Genomic DNA, 24,626 nt, shown 5'->3' on the forward strand with positions numbered 1-24,626 from the left:
CTACAAGGTTATAGGTAGGCCCGGATAATTCAATGCTTATTAAATATAATACTCTACCGTTTTTATTCTTTGCCGCTTGTAGTCAATTATCGCAGTTTGTTGGTCGAAAGTTTTGCTTTCATCCCATAAAATATACAATATTGTACGTCAACCTTGGGTTACCATCTACATACAATAATCCAAAATCAGCGATATTCCCATCAAATTTGTTTTGTATGCCAGTATTTTCTAGGAGTAACGTCTAATATATGCGCCATTCAAACTTCAATGTCACCTACACTACACATCCATACAAAATATTTAAAAGATTTCCAGTATATATTTATTCTCTTCTTATGTATTATTTGCCATTAAAATAAGCAATAAGGACAGATAAGTCCATCTATGGATGTTAATGACATTTCTTCTAAGTGTAAAAAGAATATTACTATATCAGGAAATGTAGGGCAATATATAATATATGTAAAGGTCTAGTAAGTACTATTTCTGATGTAGACACCTTCTGGGAAATTATCTGGAATTTTTCCTTCAATGTTGATGATCTGAAGGGCTTCTTTCAACTCATCCACTGGAGCAAAGTTACTCCGCAAGTATTTGACATTACTAAGATACGTTTAGCGTACTTGTTTGTGCATGGGAATGATGCCTATGTTAGAATTTATGCACACACCAAGATTCATCAATGGAGTAAGCCAAAGAGAGAGAAAATATCTAAGAATCTGTATGTACATTGATCATCAATAAGCAAGCTCTGCTATTTATATCTGAAGCAAAGAGAAGCGGGAAAATACTAACAAATAACTAACTAATCTACTGACCAATAGAGAGATACCACCTGTCTTCTAACTCTAACGAACTTCACTATACAAAAACTACTTGTAGTTTAGCATCACTGTACACATAAACGACTTACAGTTTGGGTATTATATACAGAACTAACAGATTTGCTACTCTACTCTACTGAACTACAATACATCCCAATGTGGAATTACAATACATCATCTAACACTCCCCCTCAAGAGGAACTGTATATGTTGATTAAGTTCATCTTGGACAAGAGATACAAGAATTGTTTTTGGTTGAGAGGCTTGGTGAATAGGTCTGCCAATTGATGTCTTGTAGGCACATAAAATATTTTGATCACTCCATCTTGGATTTTCTCCCTTATGAAGTGATAATCAATCTCTATATGTTTGGTTCTCTCATGAAACACAGAATTGGCAGCAATGTATAAGGCAGCCTTGCTATCACAGTAAAGAAAGGTTGGCTCTTTGTGTATGTGACCAAAAGTGCTAAGTAAAACAATCAACCACACTATTTCACTAGTCATAGTGGTCATGGCTCTATATTCTGACTTAGCAGATGATCTAGAGACTACTTGCTGCTTCTTGCACTTCCATGATATCAAGGATTCACCTAGGAACACACAGAAGCTAGAAATTAACCTTCTGGTATCCACACAAGCTATCTAATCTGCATCACAATAAAATATCAGCTGCAAGGAGGATTCTACATGCAGAAAGAGACCCTGACCTGGAGTCTTCTTCAAGTACTTGAGAATCTTATAAGTTGCTTGAAGATGAGGCATTTTAAAACTTCACTATACAAAAACTACTTGTAGTTTAGCATCACTGTACACATAAACGACTTACAGTTTGGGTATTATATACAGAACTAACAGATTTGCTACTCTACTCTACTGAACTACAATACATCCCAATGTGGAATTACAATACATCATCTAACACTCCCCCTCAAGAGGAACTGTATATGTTGATTAAGTTCATCTTGGACAAGAGATACAAGAATTGTTTTTGGTTGAGAGGCTTGGTGAATAGGTCTGCCAATTGATGTCTTGTAGGCACATAAAATATTTTGATCACTCCATCTTGGATTTTCTCCCTTATGAAGTGATAATCAATCTCTATATGTTTGGTTCTCTCATGAAACACAGAATTGGCAGCAATGTATAAGGCAGCCTTGCTATCACAGTAAAGAAAGGTTGGCTCTTTGTGTATGTGACCAAAAGTGCTAAGTAAAACAATCAACCACACTATTTCACTAGTCATAGTGGTCATGGCTCTATATTCTGACTTAGCAGATGATCTAGAGACTACTTGCTGCTTCTTGCACTTCCATGATATCAAGGATTCACCTAGGAACACACAGAAGCTAGAAATTAACCTTCTGGTATCCACACAAGCTATCTAATCTGCATCACAATAAAATATCAGCTGCAAGGAGGATTCTACATGCAGAAAGAGACCCTGACCTGGAGTCTTCTTCAAGTACTTGAGAATCTTATAAGTTGCTTGAAGATGAGGCATTTTAGGAGCACTCATAAATTGACTTAGCTTGTGAACAGAAAAGCTTATGTCAGGCCTTGTAAGAGTCAAATACAAAATCTTTCCTACCAATGTTCTATACAAGGAATGGTATGGGTACTCCATCTCAATTACTATTGCTCAATCTGACTGACTGCTCCATGGGTACATTTGAAGGTTTGCAAGCCAATAAACCTATGTCTAATAGCAATTCAAGGTTAAACTTTCTTTGATAGAGAGAATCCCTTTAGCAGTCCTTGCCACTTCAAGTCCCAAAAAAGAATTTCAAGGTACCAAGGTTCTTGAGTTTGAACTTGTTGTCTAGAAACTACTTGAAAGCATTCATAGCATCAACATTATTACTTGTTATCAATATATCATCAACATTAACTAAAAGAATGATGATAGAGCTCTTTTTAACTTGGGTAAACACTGAATATTCTGATTTGGACTGAAGAAAGCCATGATCAATGATTGTGGATGAGAGCTTGGCAAACCATTGTTGTGGGTACCCAAAATATGGCTATTGGGCTTAACCTCTACTTGGGCTCACAATTTATTTGTTTTGTGGGCTTTTAGGTTTCCTACTATGGGTGGTCCTATGCTCGGGTGACCCAAATACACTCCTGTTTCCACAAGTCTTTCTCTTTTCCTTATGACTCTTTGAATGCTTACTCTCTTCTCTCAGTGTTCTCCTTAGAATTGCCAACCCCCAAATCTCTCTTATTTCTCCTATTTATAGCCTTAGATAAATGGAGGTGTTATGATTACTCCCCTTTATTAGTGCAAATGGAGGTCCAATTCTATCATCTTTAGGTGGGTTTCTGGTGGCGAAGTGGTAGTGGCATTGGAATTGATTCCCACCTCCAAAAGCCCGCTCGGCAGCGATATTCCCGAAGGCACTTTTGAGTAACTGGGCATAAGGTATATCCGAGCAATGATACCCCCGACCAGGTCATGGACGATCGAGGGGGAGGGGAAATTTTCCTGGGGTATTCAAACTAGCAAAGTCCTTTTTCAGCTTTGGGGCCCAGATTGGGCCCTAGGGTGTCTGGATTAAGGCTAAAGGACTAGAGATGGGGGCAGGGTTTAATAACTTGTCTCGAGGTTTGGGCCCGAGGCCCTTGGGGCCTGGGGGCCCAACCCCATACAATTGCCTACTAGCCTGTTTAAGTCCATATAAGGACTTTGTAAGTTTGCATACCTCCCCTTTGTTGCTAAATCTAGGTGGTGGAACCATGTAGACTTCCTTATCCAAGTCACCATAAAGACTTCCTTACAATGAATCTCTGGCCAACCTTGAATGGCAGCCACTGCAAGAAAAGTCCTAACAATGGTAAACTTGACAACAAGAGAAAAAGTCTCATAAAAATCAATACCTTTAGTTTAAGAATACCCCTTAGCCACCAATCTGGCTTTATATCTCTTAATTGTCCCATTTGCCTTAAGCTTGATTTTAAAAGCCCACTTACAACCTATGGGAACCTTGCTAGGTGGAAGAGTAGTCATAACCCATGTGTGATTAGCCTACAATGCCTTAATTTCAGCTTGCATAGCATCCTACCCTCCAGGATCCAAAATGGCTTGAGCATAGGTAGTAGGTTCTTTGTGACTAGTCAAGGATATGGAGAAGGCTTTGTGAGAAGAAGAAAACTTATCATAAGAAAGAGTGGAAGAGAGAGGATACAATATACTTGGGCTATGAGCAAAGGAGTAATTTGATGAGGTGAGCAAAGCCGAGGCTAGCTAGAGTAGCAAAAGATTACAATGATAATTGTGGACGACTAAATTTCTAGTTTGAAATAAATGAAATAAGTAAAATAGTTGCACAAATGCGAATTTGGATTGATGAATGTGTGGTACATTTCTCTGTAATTACAAAAGAGTGATCCTCTGATTTGATCTCCTTAAAAGATTTTTTAATTGGATTTGTGGTATTGTGATTTTGATTCGAACACCAAATATACTTCAATTTTGCTGAAGAATGGATCGAAGATCTTTGAAACAGAATTACAATGAATCTCTGGCTATAAGCTTGTTAGAAATTCTTTGTTCATCACGTTCTTTGTGTGTTCTTCGTATTCTTTGTGTTCTTCGTGTGCTCTTCCCTTTTGAGGGTTTGTGGTGGAAGTTTTTCAGGGCTTTAAAGGCTTAAATCCATAGAGCTTCACTGATTTATGATTTGTTGATGCTTCTGGAGGCCTTTGAGCTTGATTCCAGTGAACTTTGAGATCTAGGAATATGATTTGGATGATTCCTCTTCGAATGTTCTTCGTATTTGAAGGTTTTGTGGTGAAAGTTCTTCGGTGCTTTAGAGGCTTGAATCCGTAAAGTTTCGCTGATTTGTGGTTTGTTGAGGTTTCTGAAGGCTTTTGAGCTTGATTCCAGTGAACTTTGAGATCTAGGCAGGTAGTTTGGATGATTCTGGTTCAAATGTTCTTCGTATTTGAAGGTTGAAGTTCTTGAAGTTGCTGGAGGCTTCAGGGCTTGATTCCAATAGAACTTCTGGACTTCTAAACTTAAGATGTCTTCAAGGTGTCTTCTTGAGATGTCTTGGTGTCCTTTAAATGCCTTAGGAAGGCTTCTATTTATAAGAGTTTGGGGGTGGGTGAGCGACACGTGGCGGAGTCTGATTGGTGGCATATGTCATAGCCTGATTGATCTGCTTATCTTATCGCTTACACGTGCTGGACTGATTATGTTATCGCTTATATGCGCTGATGCGTGATTGGTTTTTACATGACACTTGGAAAATTTCTGTTAGTTTCTGAGTAGTGATAGCAAAACCTAGCAGTAATACATGGCACTTTGTAATTGGCTCTATTTTGTAAACTTGGTAGTGTCACGTGTTAGCTTGTAGTAGGTTAGGAATTTTCCCTCTCAATAAATGCCTCGTCGAGACTCATTCACGCATACAGTTTCAGATTTGTGGTGTGGGAATGAGTTTCAAAAACGGATTTTTACACTTGACTCTTTAAGCAAAGTAGTTGAAGGTGGTGGAGCTTTTAGTAGGATGAAATAATTTCTGAAGAGTAGACCCACCCATATGAAAGGCTTTGATGAGACCGAAAAGGGGTCTACTAGTATTTGAATGTACTTGCGTAACTAAGCCTTCTCAGCAGAGATTAAGTCGAAGTAATTTCAAAAGAGTGTTCCATGGTATTTGAAGTAGGATGTTGAGGTTGAAAGTTATTTGCAAGAAGTTGGATGTACTTGCAAGATTAAATCATTCTAGCAGAGGTTAAGCTGAGGTAATTTCAGAAGAATGTTTTAGATCTTTGGCAGCGATCATAGGTTTAGAAGATGGGGAAGATGCAAGGATGGTGGCTGGGTACAGCATGTAGAGTCATGGGGTTGGCCTTGCGTTTTTAAGAACTCCTGGTGAAGTTATCTCAAAAGAGTATACTTTGGATTACAGAGAGGACATGTGGGAAAGTGGTTGAATGCGCATTTGTCTTTGTTTCACTCAGGTTAAGTTGAGGTAATTTTAGAAGCTTATGGATTCTGAGTATGCTGATGTTGGTGGTGAAGAAGATGGCGATGAAGCAAAGTGAATGGGTGAAACATATGACACCATGGCGCTAGCCCTGTATGTTGGGGACTCTCTGGTGTAGGTGTTTTTGGGAAGTACACCTTTGAATATAGGACTGATTGTATGTTGAATGAGGTCCGGCGACAAGTCATTGAATGTGCTTGCATGATGGGACCATGCCAACGAATGTTAAGTTGAAGTAATTTCAGAAGAGTACTTTTTGAAATACTTCAAGTTGATTTTAAGTTAGAGTAATTCTAGAAAGTGTGTTTTGAGGTACCAACAATGATGACCTTTGGGTCTCACACTGGTGGGGACATGGGATAAGGCTTTGGTGACCATTTACTGACACCAAAGGTTGAATTCTGAGGAGCTGGTGCCTTGGAGGTTATTTCAAGTGTTGGATGGAAGACAATTTGTAGGATACCCCAACACTTTTTACCATCTTCACCTACTGCCACTTGTTGGAAAAGCACAAAAAAAATGAAAGATGGAGCAAACTTGTGATTTTGGTCTTAGAAACCAGCCAAGTTGCTGTTTGTTCTGAACCGCTGCTTCTGCTGGAAGACCAAGCAATTGGAGAGAGGCTATGGAAACCTAGAGCTTAGGAACAGGTGTCTCTGTTGGACTTGGATTTCCTGGCTAACCAAATCTGAGGAAGCATGGAACGACAACCCCAACCTTGTTATGAGTAATTTTATGGACAACTGTGGTCGTTAAGGGGAGAAACAAAATTTGTTTGGATCTCAAAACTACAATGATGTTGTGAAGAGGATTTCTACTGAACTATGAGAGGGTTGATTTCAAACTAATTATGAAGCAATATTGGTTGCTAGGTGTTGAGAATGATGAGGCCATAGTGAGAAATGACTGTGAGAATGAGGACTTGAAAATTTGAAAGAAGCAAATCTTCATTTCATGACTTAGTGTGTTTTTCTTAATGAGTTTTCAACGGACCCGACCCTTCTATTTATAGTGGAGAGATTAAGAAAGGTAGATGGGTAGTTGAGAATGGCGGATGAGAATTTTTGGTGAGAATGGTAGATTCCTAGCTAGTAGGCATCGAACGGTAGGTGGGAATGTTTGGCACTAAAAGGGGAATGGTAGGTTGAAGACTGGTAGGCACCGAACGAGAATTGTATGTTGAACTAGTGACTCAATGTAATTTTAAGTTTAAGACACACTTGTGAGAGTTTATTTGTACTTTAGAAGGAAAGTCTTGATGAAGTCTGGAGAATAACCTTGAGGGGATCCAAACTAAATGATGAATCTCAAATTTTGATCTTGGGAGCTTAAGTTTTGGACATTGTTAGTACTTCGGAGATGTGAGTTAGATTGGTGATTTTCAAGTCGTGAAAAATTGAGCAAGACAAGTCTGGCTTGAAAATCTTGACTTTGGGTCGACTTCAATACAAAAGTCAACTATCTTGGAATTGAGTCATTTGTATAATTTCCAAATCTCAAATGACAGAATGGACTCCAAAATTGGAATGTACGCGAAAAATTGAGCAAGATAGGTCATTCATAAAAAATTTTGACTTTTGGTTAAGATTTGTGCAAAAAGTCAACTTTCTGGAAATTGGATGTTTGTGCAATTTCCGAGTTTCGAATGAAGAAACGGATCTCAAAATTGGAATGTACTCGAAAAACTAAGTAGGACAGGTCCATTTTGAAAATTTTGACTTTTTGGTTGAAGTCAAAGTTCAACTTGGTCAAACATTTTTTTTTTTTTTTTCCGGGCAGGCGGTTCGAATTCAGGTCACGAATCCGTGTCGGGCTGAACAAACGGGTCAAGTCAGTGGAGGATGATGTCATTGGTGCCTACTATTGGCTAGTGCAGCGCGTATGCACGTCGAAGCACGTGGCATCTCCGTTTGGGCGTGTGAACCAACGTTGGTGAATACTGGACCTTCTGGTGGCGCGTGGTGGCATTTTTGGGCTCGAAATTTTGGGGTTATACCGATCTAGGGCAGCTAGATCTAGTGGTGGTTCCTATTTTCTTAATTGGTGGCCTGATTTGCACAAAAGTGAAGGAGGATGCCACGATCCTTGAAGCTTGTGGCGGTGTGTGGCTGGCTTTTGAGGTTGATTTTCCTGGTCATTATAGATCTTTGTTCGTTTAAGGTCCTTGTGGGTTCATTTTTGTGAAATCCTGAACTGATTTGCACAGATTTGATAGAGAAGGTCGTGGATCATTGTTGGACTTATAGCCTTTTCGCTTGCTTTGGCGGTGGCCACCCTGACAGGATGGTGCCAGGATTCAGACTTGTGAGTAGGTAGTGAGCCATCATCTTCTGTCTCTATGGCTAAATATCCTTTTTCATTTCAAAATTTGGTGTAGACTTCCTTGACTTTGAGTGCATTTGAGTTTGCAAAATTTGACTTTGAGCTCCAATTGTTTTCACATTTTTGAAACGTGAACATAGTTTTTTCCGCTGGCCAATTGGTGGAACCATTTAATAGTTTGCTGATATTCTTCATTTTTCTTGTCTGTTGTCTCAAAAAATTTTCTATATAAAGGCAGGCTATTTCCTTCCTTCATCACTTAGGCACATGCTGAACATTCAGCTTTCTTCTCCTGCTTTCAAGATTTTATTTTTTTTTTATTTTTTTTTATTTAATGTGCTATGAGATCTTTTCCCTAACAATTTTTTTTTGCTTGCTTTTGTTTTGCAGCACAGTTTCCTTAATCTTTGAGTTTTGAGATCAAACTTTACTCTGACGTTCTCATAGAAGTGTTTGCCTTCATTTGGTGGCTTTGTATTTCATTGATAGAAACGTTCTTGCAGTGACATATGCCTTCATGTTGTTACAATCTTTTAGTGATATCCATCTTTGCAACAACATTTCCATAAGGATATTCAGCTAAGCAACAACTCTATCATCAATGCTTGTCTTTGAAGTCGTACTAGCTCTGGTGTCGGCAATGAAGTGATACTAGTACTTGTTTTTGTATGAAGGTGATCCACACTTGTCTTTGTCATGAAGTTGGACCAACTATTGCATTTGCATTGAAGCATCACCATTACTTGTCTACTGAAATTCATTTTTGCCATGAAGCCACATCAACACTTCATTTTTTCCATGGAGCCACGTCAACACTTTATTTGCACTGAAGCCATGCCAACATTGGCCTTTGAAGTTGCATTAGTGCCAATTTTTAAAGGCAACATAGTTTAGACATCGAGGGTACATAGCACTGTAGCCAGACATCAAGATTTTAAAGATGCCAACATGACTTTGAAGATGCAAGAAGCTCTCATTAAGACTTTGGAGATGCAAGAAGATGCCAACAAAACCTTGAAGTTTCAAGAAGCTCTCATCAAGACTTTGAGGATGCAAATAGATGCTAAAAAACCTTGAAGATGTGAGGAGAATGCCGCCAAGACTTTGACATTGCATGAAAATGTCCTTAGAGGAGAGATGATGCAACATCAACTTCAGATGTTGGAGGAAGGCGACATTATCTAGATTTCAAAGACATGATGTGAAATGACATCACTCAGAAGGGAGATGATGTGATTTAAATTTCAGAGTTGTGAAGTGGCACAACTTAGAAGAGAGACGATGTAGCTTAGACTTGCAAGGTACAAGAAGATGCCTCCAAGAGATAAGTGATGCAAAGCATACTTTAGAGACGTGGGAGGATGTCCACAGAAGAGGGGCAATGCCATGCTAACTTCATTCCCAATTCTTTGCAACTGTCATTTTCTACCACAACGATCTTTGAGAATCATGTAGTGAGCAATTGACTGATCTTAAGCGACACCTTGCCAATCAAAGGGTTATTGAAAGCATGTTGATGGCCTATGGAGAAACTCTTTAAGTTAGACAGGCAAGTCCTTTTTTTCATGTGACTGAACTTGGTAAATGATACCAAGTTGCCTACGTACCTAGAGAGGGATCAAGTCATTACGTAGTTCAAAAGTTTTTTGTTGTTGTTGTTGTTTTTTTTTTGGTTGCAAAAAGGAGGGCTCAGTGTGTAATAGTGGGTATCACCACTAATCGAACCCAAGACCTTAGCCTCAAGGGCGACATGGGCATCCAACCACTACGCCACACTAGCAATTGGTGACATAGAGTGGGATTAATTTCTTCTTATTGGTACACTTTTAAAGGTAATGGGAAGACATCATGTACTCTTGTAGCGCTACAGTGGGCAGTTTAAACTCTTACCAAGGAGCAATCATCGACTTTCAAGCATAGAAGCGTTTGAGGAACTTCCATTGATGGGGCCGATCCTTACATCATCATTGTCGATCAACTTGTGAGCTTCATTGGTGTTTGCCCCCTGCCTAAGAGTTGTAAGTACATCACAAGCAACGATCACATGGTTTGACCCAACAACTTCATCAAAGTCTAGATCAATCTTGTTTTCTTTGGCAAACTTCATGATTTGTTCTTTGAAGACAAAGCATTTTTGGATTGGGTGGCCAATAATGCAATGATATTTGCAATAGTTAGGGTCATCAACTTTCCCCCTGTCTTCTGGTCACTTGCATTCTAGCAGTTCGATCAGCTTCAATTGCAATGGTTGTTCTAAGATGTTTGGCACATCTTCATCAGGGAATGGATATGCTTTTTGCTCACGTTCCTTAAAAGTCTGGCAACGCACTTCGTTCGTTTGCCATCCTTCAAGCTATTTTTCATTCGCCTTCGCTCCTCTTCTTGGAACCTTAACTATAGCTGTGTTAACAACCATTGAGTCTTTAAGATTGTTTTTTGCATTCCTGTCATTCCTCCTTACTTCCCTTCTACTTTCCTCAAGTATAGGATGTTTTGCATTTCTGCGGCTAGCAATGCTCAACTCCATGTCATGCGCACAAGTTGCTAGCTCTTCAAATGTTCAGGGCTTTATCCCTTGGAGGATGTAAAGAAGTCCCCAGTGCATGCCTTGGATGCACATCTCTACAGTAGAAATTTCAGAAAGTCTCTCCTTGCAATCCAAGCTCAAAGAACGCCATCGATCTCCTTAAAAGATTTGTTAATTGGATTTGTGGTAATGTGATTTTGATTCGAACACCAAATATACTTCAATTTTGCTGAAGAATGGATCAAAGATCTTTGAAATAGAATTACAATGAATCTCTGGCTATGAGCTTGTTAGAAAGTCTTTGTTCTTCATATTCTTTGTGTGTTCTTCGTGTTCTTTGTGTTCTTCGTGTGTTCTTCCCTTTTGTCTCGGGTTTGTGGTGGAAGTTCTTCGGGGCTTTAGAGGTTTGAATCCGTAGAGCTTCACTAATTTGTGATTTGTTGATGTTTCTAGAGGCCTTTGAACTTGATTCCAATGAACTTTGAGATCTAGGAATATGATTTGGATGATTCCTCTTTGAATGTTCTTCGTATTTGAAAGTTTTATGGTGAAAGTTCTTCGGTGCTTTAGAGGCTTGAATCCGTAGAGCTCCGCTGATTTGTGGTTTGTTGAGGTTTCTGGAGGCTTTTGAGCTTGATTCCAGTAAACTTTGAGATCTAGGTAGGTAGTTTGGATGATTTTGCTTTGAACGTTCTTCGTATTTGAAGGTTGAAGTTCTTAAAGTTGCTGGAGGCTTCAGGGCTTGATTCCAGCAGAGCTTCTGGACTTCTGAACTCAAGATGTCTTCAAGGTGTCTTCTTGAGATGTCTTGGTTTCCTCTAAATGCCTTAGGAAGGCTTTTATTTATAGGAGTTTAGGGGTGGGTGAACGACACGTGGCGAAGTTTGATTGGTGACACATGTCACAGCCTGATTGATTCACTTATGTTATTGCTTACACGTGCTGGACTGATTATGTCATCGCTTACATGTGCGAGACTGATTATGTCATCACTTGCATGCGCTGATGCGTGATTATGTCATCGCTTACATATGCGAGGCTGATTATGTCATCCCTTGCATGCGCTGATGTGTGATTGGTTTTTGCATGATACTTGGCAAATTTCTATTAGTTTCTAAGTAGTGATAGCAAAACCTAGCAGTAATATGTGGCATTTTGTAATTGGTTGTATTTTGTGAACTTGGTAGTGTGACGTGTCAGCTTGTAATAAGTCAAAAATTTTCCCTCTCTACAATAATCTCTCAAATAAGTGGGAGGTTTGTGAGCCCTAGAATACTGTCTAATAGGGACAACATCAGGAGCAACAAGCTCAAAAACAACAGATTTAGTAGCAGGACACAAAGTGAAATCAATAGGAGGGTTGGAATGTGAAAATTCATCATAGGAATGCACTAAATCAGGAAACTCATTAGGTGGCACAGTAATATTAGAAAGTGTAGAAGTTAGGGAAAACTCAACAAAAACATATGGAAGAAGGAATGACCGGTCTAGGGTGCATTGTTAAGATGGAAAAAAAGAATGGTTAAAAAGAGTAAAAGAAGTTGACTTAGAAGTCCAAGATTTAAAAGGGAAAACAGATTCCTTGAAAACAACATCTCTTGATAAGAAGCAGGTTTTGGTCTCCAAGTCATACAACTTATATCCTTTTACACCATGTGAATAACCAAGAAAAATACAAGCTTTAGCTCTAGGATCAAACTTGGTTCTGTTTCTAGTTAAGGTAGAGGCATAACAAAGACAACCAAACACTCTAAGATGTGAGTAAGTGGGTGGATGGCCTAAAAGCTTTTCATAAGGTGTAATATTTCCTAATAAAGGACTAAGAATTCTGTTGATGAGATATGTGGCAGTGAGAATACAATCCCCCCAAAATTTTAATGGTAAATTGTCTTGAAACCTTAAAGCCCAGCCACATTTAAGAGGTGTTGATGTTTTCTCTCAACAATAGAGTTCTGCTAAGGAGTTTCAACACAAGGTAGCTGATGAATAATACCTTTGGAGGGATAAAAGGAATGTAAAGCAAATTCTGGACCATTATCAGATCTAATCACTTTGATAGTGGTGTGAAACTAATTAACAACCATATTATAAAAGGACTGAATCAAACCAGAAGTATCTGATTTGTGTGGCATCAAGAAAACCGAAGTGCATCTAAAATCATCCATAATAGAAAGGAAATATTTTGAACCATTTAAGGACAGAGTAGAGTAAGGTCCCCAAATGTCAACATGCACTAAATCAAAGCATGAAATAGAACTATGTGCAGAAGATGGAAATGGCAATTTCTTTTGTTTTGCAAGTGGACAGATAATGCAATCAAAAGACTTATTATAATTGTAAGTGTTGATTTTAGGTACAACATATTGTAACAAAACCAATCTTTGAAAAGAGGGATGACCTAACCTGCTATGCCAAAGACTAGTGTTATCCATTACAAGATTTGAATTACAAGAAGTAGCAGAATTCACAAAACTAAGTAAAGAAAATTTGAACAGCACATCAGAAATTGACTGAGGAAGGACTGAATCTACTAGTTGCAATGTGTATAAGCCTCCTAGCTTCTTACCCCACCCAATCATCCTCCAAGGTTGCAAGTCCTTGATAAAACAATAATGTGACAAAAAAATATAGCAACAAAGAGACTGAGTTAGTTTGCTAATGGATACAAGATAGAAGGAGAAGGTTGGAATGCAAAGCACATTTTCAAGTGTTAAAGTGGAGGTTAATTTGACTCTGCCTATGTGAGTGACCTTGGCCATATCTCCATTAGGGAGTTTAACAGAGATGTGGACAATGGAAGTGATAGAAGTAAAGAATTGAAGGGAATGGACCATATGATCAATGACACCACTGTCTAGGATCCAATCAAAGGAACAAAGTTGTGAAGTATCAACTTGTGAGAGTGCCTTTTTTATCAGCACAGTGGCCCAAAGATCCTGGGCCAAATAAGTGTTTTTTGGTAGACCGGGCTTGGTTCACCGCAGCTAAAAGGCTGTTTAAGAACCAAGTAGTGTACAAAGCGAGCTCCCTAAAACACAAGTAAACTAACAAACGAAAATATCTGCATTGAATGACAGTTCAACAACAAGGAAATGCACAACAAATAAAATACAGTATAAGAAAAAGTTAGAGATCCATGAATTAGAGGGAGGCATTTCATTAATTTTCTTTAGTTATGATTACAGTGCTCACTAAGATGTGATACAAGGTTCAACTAAGTTCAAAAATTACAGACTTTGATAGCTATTCAAGCTCCAAGACTTGCAAAGTTTGAAAATCTTGAATCCGAGTATGTGCTATAATGGTTGTCTTTGGGATACCAGGAGCAGTCCCTTTGTTTTCCTTAAATTTTACAGAGTTCTTCCTACGGCTCCATGTCTTTTAAGAAACCAACAAAAAATGGCAATGAATCTCTGAATAAAGAAATTAGTTGATCAAAATCTGTCCCCCCCCCCCCCTCAGCATGAATTCCCTTCTCCTTTTATAGCGCAGCTCTAAGGTTCCGGATACCAGTGATTTCCCCTTTTGCCCTTAGAGTTCGTGCTGTGCCAGTCTTGCTTAGAGTCTGGTCATTTCCTTTTCTTCTCATAGCTTTTTTTTTTTTTTTTTTTTTTTTTTTTTTTTTTTTTTTTCGGTGTGACCAAGTGGAAAGCCCTAGCTGGTTTTCCATTTCGAGGTCCCCTTCGTCCACTGAACTTCAGCCATTTGGCCCTTTTCTCCCAGCTTTTGGTTGCACTTCGTCCTTATCTTTTTTCCCCAAATAGTTGGAATCTTCACTGCCGAGTTGAAAGCTCCTCCCAGTTGCCTCTTTTTTAATGGTTTTCTCACCTTTGATTCCTTGAGGCACAACTCCTGTGTTTTGCTTCGTACGTTCTGATCCCACTATGTGTCTGGAGCATGAGACCCACATGCTCTTTGTCTTTTATCTCCTTTTTTGAATTTTCTTTAACCTTACTTCGTGCATCCCAGAGATCCCCGGACTTTAGTAACTTCCGGGATCCCGACCTAGCTCTTCTTATTGGGTTCTTTTTTGGTTTATTGGTCCTGGCCGGTTGGGCCTTTCTCTTGCTTTATGCATTTTGTTCTTCATGGGTCTTTGAATCCCAACCTTTGGGCCTTTTGCCCCTTTTTCTTTCTTTTCTTTCTCTCTTCTTCATTACATGAGCCTAGCCCCACTTTTTTCTTATTTTCTATAGCTTTATTTTTCATGAAACGAGCCTAATATGCTATTTCTTTAGGCCTTAGACTGTGATCAATTTTGAACCTCAACATTTAGCCCCCGAGCTCATGGGTTGCCTGCAGCCCATGTGTGAGTAGTTGAGTTTTTGTAGGATTTCTTCCATTTTGATCCTTCTTCGGGGATCTCGATCTTTAATTTTTTGGTCTTTGGTATCCTGGTCCCTTTTCTTTTCGCTTCTTTCTCTTGTAACTCCTCCTTTTTACATCGGACGTGGCAGTTAATTATGAAGTAGAAAAAGAACTTCCACTACCTACTTTTATGTTTCCCATAACTCCTATTAATAACCGCTGATAACTCTTCCCTCTTTAAATTAAATTTCTGGCAACTGGCGCGTCTTTCCACATATTTTTTTCTTTAACTGCTCTTTTATGTCTTTCTTCTAGGCTTTTCACATTGCCTTTTTGTTTGCCTGAATCTTCCCTTCCTGGTTTCTTTTCTCTTCCTTTCGATCAGTCTTGTTGCTACTTGCTTTCCTCTTAATTCCCTTTTCTTTCAAGATACCCATTGTTTCAATAGCTTCTTCTTCTTCTCGAAAAAGAAAGGAGCGTACTCCTAACCCCTTTGAAGGTGAAGGTTCCTCTAGTTCTGTGCAAGATGAGTCTCATGAGTTCATTAGGTGTCCTGCTTTTCCTTTACAAGACCCTTGGTACACTCCTAGCTTATTCTTCCCTCCGTTGTCCTATGGTGTGTGACCCTCCATCCGCTCATGCCTGGGTATTCTCTGGTTAGGTGGGTTTGTTGGTTCTGCTTAAGTTCCAGACCCTAGGGAGATTTTTGATCTCCAGATCAGGTGAGGACTTCGAAAGGCGATCCCCATCTTTTTCGATTTTTTTGCTAGAAAGATCCAAGGCTGGCCCATCTGGGTGGATAATGAACTTTCTGACGAGGAATTTGTAGGTCGCTTGAAGTGCGCCAGTGTCCTGAAGGTAGTGGCTATTTACAAGAATCTTGAGGGTTTTAGAGATGCCAAAGGTCTTAGGCATTTGGTGTGCCATTGGTGTCTTGCTCTGCACACTTTTTCTTTTTTTGTTGGTGAACTGACTGTCACCTTGAAGGATGTGGTCAACAATTTCCTCCTTCTGGTGCTTGGGGATGAAAATCCCTTTGATATTAATCTTTCTGATAAGGATCTCAAGGTGGAAGAAAAGTTATNAAATTGGCATGCTTGTAAAGAACATATAGAAAATATAATCCAACGGTTAGATTTTCAAAATATGAATTCAATAATAAGTTATTTACTGATGTAATATTTTTTAGAATTATACCAAGTGTAACTTAAACCCAGTCATATATTTCTTAATTCGATACGAACAAGGAACCAAAAAAGTGACTAGTTACCAGTTTTTTGGCCTGACCAGTGATGTCATAAATATTTATTTTATAATTATAAAAAAATATAATAAGTTCATTACTAATAATATGTTGGTAAAAATTTGTAAATGATTTATGTGGGTTTTCACATCTTATATTTAGAAAATATAAATAGCAAAATGTAAAAACGTAACTGTAGGGACTCAATTTGGATTGACCCTGAGTATGAATGGGTTTTCAGCCCAACAAGCCCAAACAATAAATTTTTAGAGTATGGGTCCAAGAACTAGTACTATTTGACAGGAAAGGTTCTACTCATCAAGTAACAAGGGATACTTCAAGTTCGTTCCTTGATAAAATCTCTCCTCGGCTCTCTTTCAGTCGGTCTCTCTCTTCTCTTTTCTTTTCTTTTTTTTGTCGAAAAAAGTCCTCTATTATTTCCTTCGTTCCTATGTTATATACTCCGTTTTCCCCCCGTCTCCATTGTACATGTGTAGTTCTTATCTTGGGAGCTCATTTCTGTCCCATCCAGCACCTACCGAAACTTTCAGCTTAGTGGCCATAAAACTGCTTAGTTACTGTTCAGGTATCACCTCCACATTAATGCGGCCAGAGTGTTAGCTGGAAAGCATTTAATGTGGAGGTGATGGCCTTAGAAGATATTTGCTACCTTCCCCGACGCCCCCTTAAGTTATATCCAATTTTCAATTCAGATACAACTTGGCGGAGTCTCCCTAATAACACGAAAGTTACACTCACCTCGGACTTTGGTGTCCTCGGACGTGTGTTATACCGCTGTATATAATATCTACTCGTTTCTCCTATATTACCCATTTAGTAATAATAAAACTTTTTTAGACTATCCTCGGATAACGAAGTGTCCTCGATTTTTTTTTTTTTTTTTTTTTTGGTTATTTTATGTTTAGTTAGTAAGAAAATGGAGGAGATGTTATTGTGGATCTGTGCTTGAATTTGTGCTATTGTGTTGCTGAAATTGTGATTACGTTGTGGATCTGTGCTTGATTGCTGATATTGTGTTGCTGATTTGTGCTTGAATTTGTGCTAGTAAGAAAATGGGTTTTTGTTCTTATATTTAGGAGCACGTTGTGTTTGATTTTGAATTTCTGGGTTTGTGTTTGATTTTGAATTTTTTTGGGTGTGTTTGTATTGTGAGTATGTTGTGTTGGATTTTGAATTTTTTGTGTTTTATTTTGAATTCTTTGGATTTGTGATTAATTTTGATTTTTTTTTTATTTGAATTTTGAATTTTCTGGGTTTCAAAAAACCCAGAATTTTTTTTTTTTTGTTTTTAGGAAAACCTATAGCCGCGTTTTAAACGCAGCTAAAGCGAGCTATAGCCGCGTTTTTAAAAAACGTAGCTATAGGCCCTAATATATCCTACTGGGTTAAAAACGCGGCTTCATGTCTGACTTGTAGCCGTATTTTTCAAAAACGCGGCTATAGGTGTGACCTATAGCCGCATTTTCCATAGGTCTGTTGCTGCGGTACTTAGGCCGAGTTTGTAAACACAGCTATAGGAAACGCAACTCTATCCTATAGCCGCATTTTTGGGGTCAATAGCCGCGTTTTCTAAACACGGCTATAGACCCAGATTTTTGTAGTGTTTGCGTACGTAGGGTTGACTTTGTGTATGTGAGCCATGAATCAAAAAAATCCTAACTGACTTACTTAAGTATAAAAGTAGTCATTTGAGTTCAAATGTGACCATTGTATTTGAATATTGTGGTGAAATATCATGCAACAATCTTAGATTAAAAAACTGACTATTTTATTTGAATATTGTGGTAAAATATGTCTCTTGGTGAGATTTGAACTCAATTGGACTATTAGATTAAGAGAATAGAGCCAAACAAGTTTTCTTATTATTTTGGTGCATAACAAGCGAACACCATGTGTAAAAATTAGATTTTTAAAAAAAAAAATCAATAGTTGGATTCAAAGGAAGTGGAAGTATTGACAAGATCAAACGGTTGGATTAAGAGAATTGTAGGGTTAAAGTTTAGTTGGGGTTAGTTAAATGGACATGTTTTGAGTAGGTTCTTGACATGTTTTAAGTAGGATTAACTTCAAAAATGGTTTCGAGATTGTTGGAGTTGGAGAATTTAGGTTGAATGGACATGTTTTGAGTAGGTTTTTGAGTATTGGTTAGTGTTTTGGTTGGAATTAGGATTTTCTCAATATTGGGTTACAAATGGGCAAAACGGGGCAACACACCTAGCCCCATGCTTGACTTGATCATTGAATTTATACCTATATTATATTCATACGTCATATATTAACGTAATTGAGTTATTTTATTCTTTTGGCTCCATATCAATTGTATTGTCATGATGTACAAGCATCCATTCTATTTTGGGAAATTACACTTTTCTATCATATACCATTACCTCAATTACAGTTCACTATCATAATTAATAAAATATACGATAGACCCCCTAAGTTTTAACATTGTTTCAATGTCCCATTGCTTTCAATTTTGGTGTTAAGTTTGACAGAATTTAGCATTGAAAGACCAATTTACTTTTCCCTCCAAAAACAAATTATTAAGGGCTTAATTGGTCTTTCAATGCCAAGTTCCATTAGAACTAACAACAAAACAACCAACATGAGGTTAAGTGTAACATAATTTTAGAATATGGGGGTCGATCTTGTGTTCCAATTCAAGGGTTGAAGTGTAATTGGGGTGATGAATTATGGTGGAAAAGAGTAATTTTCCATTTTATTTTTTATACATTTTTTTCTTTCTTAATGAAATTCTATATGTTAGGTTTTAAAGACTTAGGATTTCATTTATTTAGAACTCTAATGTGTATTGTTGGCAAACAATGATCAAAATAGGTTGTTTAGTCTTTTTTAGGCTTGCTCAAAGTTGTGATCTCTTATGTAAAGTTGGAATCGAGCTGATGCAGAAGTTACTGTGCATTTTGGCCTGGCTCGATTGATCGAAGCTTAGGCTCGATCAATCGAAAATCGGGCAGATGCGGTTTTTTTTTTTTTTTTTTTTTTTCTACAGATTTCTAACTCAGCCCTAACTCCAAATCACCATAGCACCTGAGTGAATTTTTGCTTAGAAACTAGCTTGGTGCTAAAATTCAAAAATTTTGAAGGGGTTTTGAGTTTGAGTTGAATGTATCCATGCAAGCATATTTATATCCATGCAAGCTCTGATATTCCACCATGCAAAACTTTCAAAAGGTGTAGTAGCTTTGGTGGACCACAGTGCTGGCTAGAAAGTAGAAGCTCCACTATCACATGTTTGATTGACTGGGCAATCAGCACCACCTTAAAACTTTTAGAGGAGACTTTTGTTTAAATGATATGTTAAAGGATACAATTCAGCCAACCAAAAAAAAAAAAAAAGTCCATATAATTTTTTTAAAGAAAAATGTTAAAAAGCTAATGTCAAATTTATTATAAAAGATTTACAAACTAAAGTAACATATTGAATGTGATAAGTGCTACTTAAAAATTGTAATAAATAAATTTCTTAATTACTATTTGCAATGTTTTAAAAGGTGATGCATCAATTTATAAGAATTAAATAGTAAAATTTGTTGTAACTATAATATCTTTAGCTCTTTTTTTTAATATTATTTTTTATTTTTTATTTTGTCTCTGTGTCTGTACTTGATGATCATTCAGTTGCTGCCATAAGAGCTTAAAGATACACAAGCGGGTGTGCTTGTACTTGCTGGAGAATCCAAGAAAGAAGGAGTCCGTAGTCTCGGAGCTTGCACATGGTCGTGTCAGTAAGTTTCTACTGGTGGGTAGCAATAAAATGTTAGTAGTTAAATTCTATTGTAAAACTCCAATTCCTTCTATAGTGGATTCAAGTTTACCTTGAGGATAGCTAAGTTAAATCCTCCTCAGGTTTTTTACCGGTTTAGTTTTCCTGGGTCATCATATCATTGTGTTATTTATTTTTCCGCTGCTATGCATGATATGATTATTTGATTGTGATAACCTAGATCTGGAATTTGGACTAAGTAATAACTTGGCTAATTAACTAGGTTAATCCAATTGTGTTTTAAGGGGTCTAAAAACTAAACACTATAAAATGTAACTTCTAAATAAAACTTTGATCATATATGACATCTTTTCGTAAATAAGTAGTAGTTTGAACTCTATACACTCCAATATGAATTGTTTTTAACTGTATTCATACCAATATCTTTTTTCAAAAGCTTTAAACTAATTACTTTGATATAATATAATATTAATATTGGATCATACCTTGTCACATGTTTATTTTTAAGTAATTGCATACTACTATACTTGACTTTTTTGACAAATTCCATGTTGAGCTTGCTCAAAACTAGTTCTTAAGCTTCAAGTCAACTAACATAAAAATGCTAGTACTTCTAAAATATCATAATTCTTAAACAACACTTACTTTTAAAAAATAACTTAAAAAGAAACCAATTTATTGATTGAATTATCCATATTTCAAAATGGAATGTGTAAAATTAATATTTATGTCAAACTATAATTTCTCTTCCTCTCTTCCTCATTTATAATAAGTTTTTATATGAATTTTTTTTTTTTTTCCTATACAACCTCTGAGTTTGAGTAGCTTCTTCCGTGTCACTTCATTTTTATAGCTTAGTGCATGTTGTATTATATATGAACCGTTATCAAATTTGAAATATGCTATGACTTATTATATTATCTTTTTTATTAAAAAAAAAAAATCTCAACCTGTGGGCGCAAGTGCCCGGATGAGTTGGTCTCCTCAGAAAAGTGGAGTCTCTACCTAGATTAAGTCTAGGAACCATAAATATAGCACCCTTTCGAAAGGACCAATCTTTACCAAAGCATGTGTCCGGGATAGGAAGGTGTTAGGCACCCAATGCAACCCGACCTGTAAGTCAACTTCCACTCATTGTCTTCCTAATCCTAGTCCTATCAAAGGGTCTTCTAACATGTCATTCTAAACTCACACACACACTAATATGCATCTAAACATACAACATGACAATATCATCCCCAAAACCTAGTGTTCATCTATCATGGCATTCACTCATGTCTATCCAAGGGTAGCAAGTGTACAAACAAGCAAGAGCATTAACATGTAGCATTAAGCAAACAAACAAGCATAGTATCATAGCACTAAGTTAGCATGTTCGCCAATCAAAATCACGTTAAGTGACCAAATGAAATGCATGTTCATGTGATTATGCATAACTTAATGTTCATGTTCATGTGATTATATCATTTACCTCACTGCATCACAACACCTATGCATTAGTGCATGTTCATGTTCTTATGCATGTTCATAGTGTTCATTAAGCACAAAATCCTAATTATGCAATCTAAACAAAGGAGGGCTAAAAACATGTTATACTACTAACCTAGGACCTAAAAATGTGAGAAATAAACTAAACAGAAGCTAAACATGCATTTAAACAAGGTGAAAAGCAAGAAGAAGTGAATTTGGGCTTTTAGGCTAAGCCTGCATATGCAGGATGAATAGGCAGTGTACGCATGCATGTGCTTGAGTATGCAACCTTGCCCAGAAACATAGCAAACAAACACCAAACAAACCTACTCTAAACAACCTAGCATGCTTTCTTATTAAAAAAACACAAACCTAACTATGTAGAGAGTTAATAAATTAGAAAAATAGAGATAAAAACAAACAAATAAAAAGATTAAAGCAAGAACAAGTACCTCAAGCAAGAAGCTTTTAAAGCTTGATTTTGATTGTTCCCCTAGGTCAATCTACAAAATAAAATACCAAAGGGTTGGTAAGTTTAACTAGAAGGCTTTGGACTAAAATAAGTCACAGCCAAGAAACATTCGTTTAGGATGGTTTTCAAAATAAAAACTTCTCTTAAATCACTTTTTTGGAGTCAATTTTGTGTTTTTTTGGAAAAGGACTGTTGTGCTTTTTTATAGTGTTCAAAGACAAGGGGTGGAGTCAATTCCAAGCAATGTGGGATTGCCTCTGCCGAGATTTTTATAAAAACTTTCCATACAAAGCATTTTGGGACCCTAGCTGCGTACGTATGTTCATGGTTGTGTACGCAAGAGTTAAGATAGCATACATAGGCTCAAGGCAGTGTATGCATCCCTAGGGTTTCTCTAAGGATTTTCTTTCTTCCGAAAGCATCTTTCATAGGTAGTCCCTAAATTAGTCCTAGACCTCTTAGTGTTTTCTTCATTGGGGAATGAGGGCTCGAGTCATAAGTAGTACAAAAAATGAGATGTCTACACAACCATAGATCTTTTTTCAAGTATTAGCTTCATCTAATATGATGATATGAGATAAAATATACATAACTAAGACTAAGGTTTTTACGTTAAATTACCATGTAAAGAGAGAGAGAGAGAGAGAGAGAGAGAGAGAGAGCATGAGTGAAATGATGAAAGACGATATAAGGTGCCTCAATGGGTTGAAAACCGAAAGGCAACCCATACAAAAATTAGAAGGATCCTGCCAAGTTAAGAGAGATGAGGGAGTTAAAAAATAAAATAAAAATAAAAAAAGAAAAAGAAAAGAAAAGAAAAGAGAAAAAAAAATTAAATGATGAAAGACGATATAAGGTGCCTCGATGGGTTGAAAACCGAAAGGCAACCCATGCAAAAATTAGAGGGATCCCCCCAGGTTGAGAACCTAGGCAAAAGTTAGGGATTATACCTGAAGGACAAGAAGGCTTCCTGCAAAGAAATTTGCTTACCTCCTATGAAAGGCATCCAAACCATTGAGGGTCTCCGCCAAGATCAACCCACTGAATTACCTCTCTTTAGCTCATAAGCTATCACGCACATCCAAATGTCCACAAAATACAAGTTTTGAATCAAGAAATACCTTGCAAGAGCACACAAACAAAAGGCACAAAGAAAGTACGAGCATGGCCTTTCACCCTCAAAAAGGGCCAAATTGGAAAAATACTCAAAGACCAACCTAAGGTTGAGCTTGCCAAAAACACACCACCTATTTGCCATGCAGCAGGGACACCCAACACAACTTGCAACAAAGAAGGAAGATCCCCACCCATGATAGGGAAGATGAGATCATCGATCTCTAGTTCACCCATGATAGCACCAAATTCTTCAATAGTGGGGCATAGTTCTATTCCGTTGAAGCAGAATACCTGCTGAGAAGGAACCCAATAGTTGGCAGCAACATGAAGAAGAGGTTCATCCACCCTAATTTGATGGTAGGGGAAGATACAAGAAAGGCCGTAGGGGGCGATGGAATCCTTGAAGTTAGGACCAAGCCTCCTAATCCAAGTGGAGACATCAAAAAGAGAATTTTCTGCCATTGGGAAACCTCAAAAAAGGGTTCTCTAGGTTAAAAATACGTTGGTGAGCAATTAAACATTTGTGTGCAAAGAGTACCTAAAACTGGAAAAAAAAAATAAAAATAAAAAATAATTGTGGGTTTTCATGATAGTACCTATTTCCACATGATTACCTTTTGGACTTTTCTGTTTGGCTCAAGTAAGGTACTGTTGGAAAGCTTGAGATGTTTAGTTTAGTATCTAAACTCTAAAGGTGTCCACTTTGTGCCTTTAGTTTTCAAATTGAGAAAGCTTGATGCATTGGAAAGTTTTATGAAACACAAGCTTTATTTTAAAAATCACTATTTAATATTTTGATAAATTCTTTTAATTCAAATAAATTTTTAGCAATCCAAGCTTACTAAATTGAAATTCATCGCTATACCTTTCCAATGACTCCTTATTTGGCCAATCCATGATTATTTTATTATAATTCAATATAGATTGAACTATAATTAAGCTTCATGACACTTATCTAAAAGATGACTAAGAGTTGGGTATTTTTTTTTTTCAATGTTTTTGTGATATCTTGCTCGTTTTAAGTCTGATTTAGACCCATGAGTTATCAAATTAATGGGAATTGAACTACCTAGAATATGGGCTCAAATTTATCTCAATCAAATGGTTGGATTTTTTATCAAATCAGGGTCAAGCTCAGGTTGACCGTAGACAAAATTGGTCAAACTTTGGAAAAATATTTTGAAACATTAATTTGGACTCGAAATGATGAAATTTTAGTATTTAGGTGAATTTTTTTACTTCATTTGACTATCATTCAACTGGATTAATACTTGTTCAATAGAGGACATTTTGACTATGGACTTTCAAAATTAGCTGATCCAACATCTAATTAGGAAAAATCACATTATTTTTTACATTCCCTTGATTTGGGAACAAAATTGTAATTTTGGGAGTTTTATGTAAAAATTGGGATTTTTCACACGCAAAATTAGGATGAACAACATACGATATCAACAACATCTATTATGAATATCCTTTGTACTTCTTGTGGATGCCACCACCAATCACTAGCCACGAACTACACATCTACTTTAGGCTTCATTTGGTTGAAACGTTGGAAAAAAATTAAGAAGATAGA

The 24,626-nt window shown here is 37.2% G+C and overlaps 1 pseudogene; it reads right to left on the bottom strand.

Moving 5' to 3' along the window:
- Positions 1-23,509, bottom strand: part of LOC112034940 (carotenoid 9,10(9',10')-cleavage dioxygenase 1-like) — a 28,927-nt pseudogene extending 5,418 nt beyond the window's left edge.
- Between the last annotated feature and the right edge of the window lie 1,117 nt (positions 23,510-24,626).

Source organism: Quercus suber, unplaced genomic scaffold, assembly GCF_002906115.3.
Source record: "Quercus suber isolate HL8 unplaced genomic scaffold, Cork oak 2.0 scaffold_105, whole genome shotgun sequence".
NCBI classification, from domain to species: Eukaryota; Viridiplantae; Streptophyta; class Magnoliopsida; order Fagales; family Fagaceae; genus Quercus; species Quercus suber.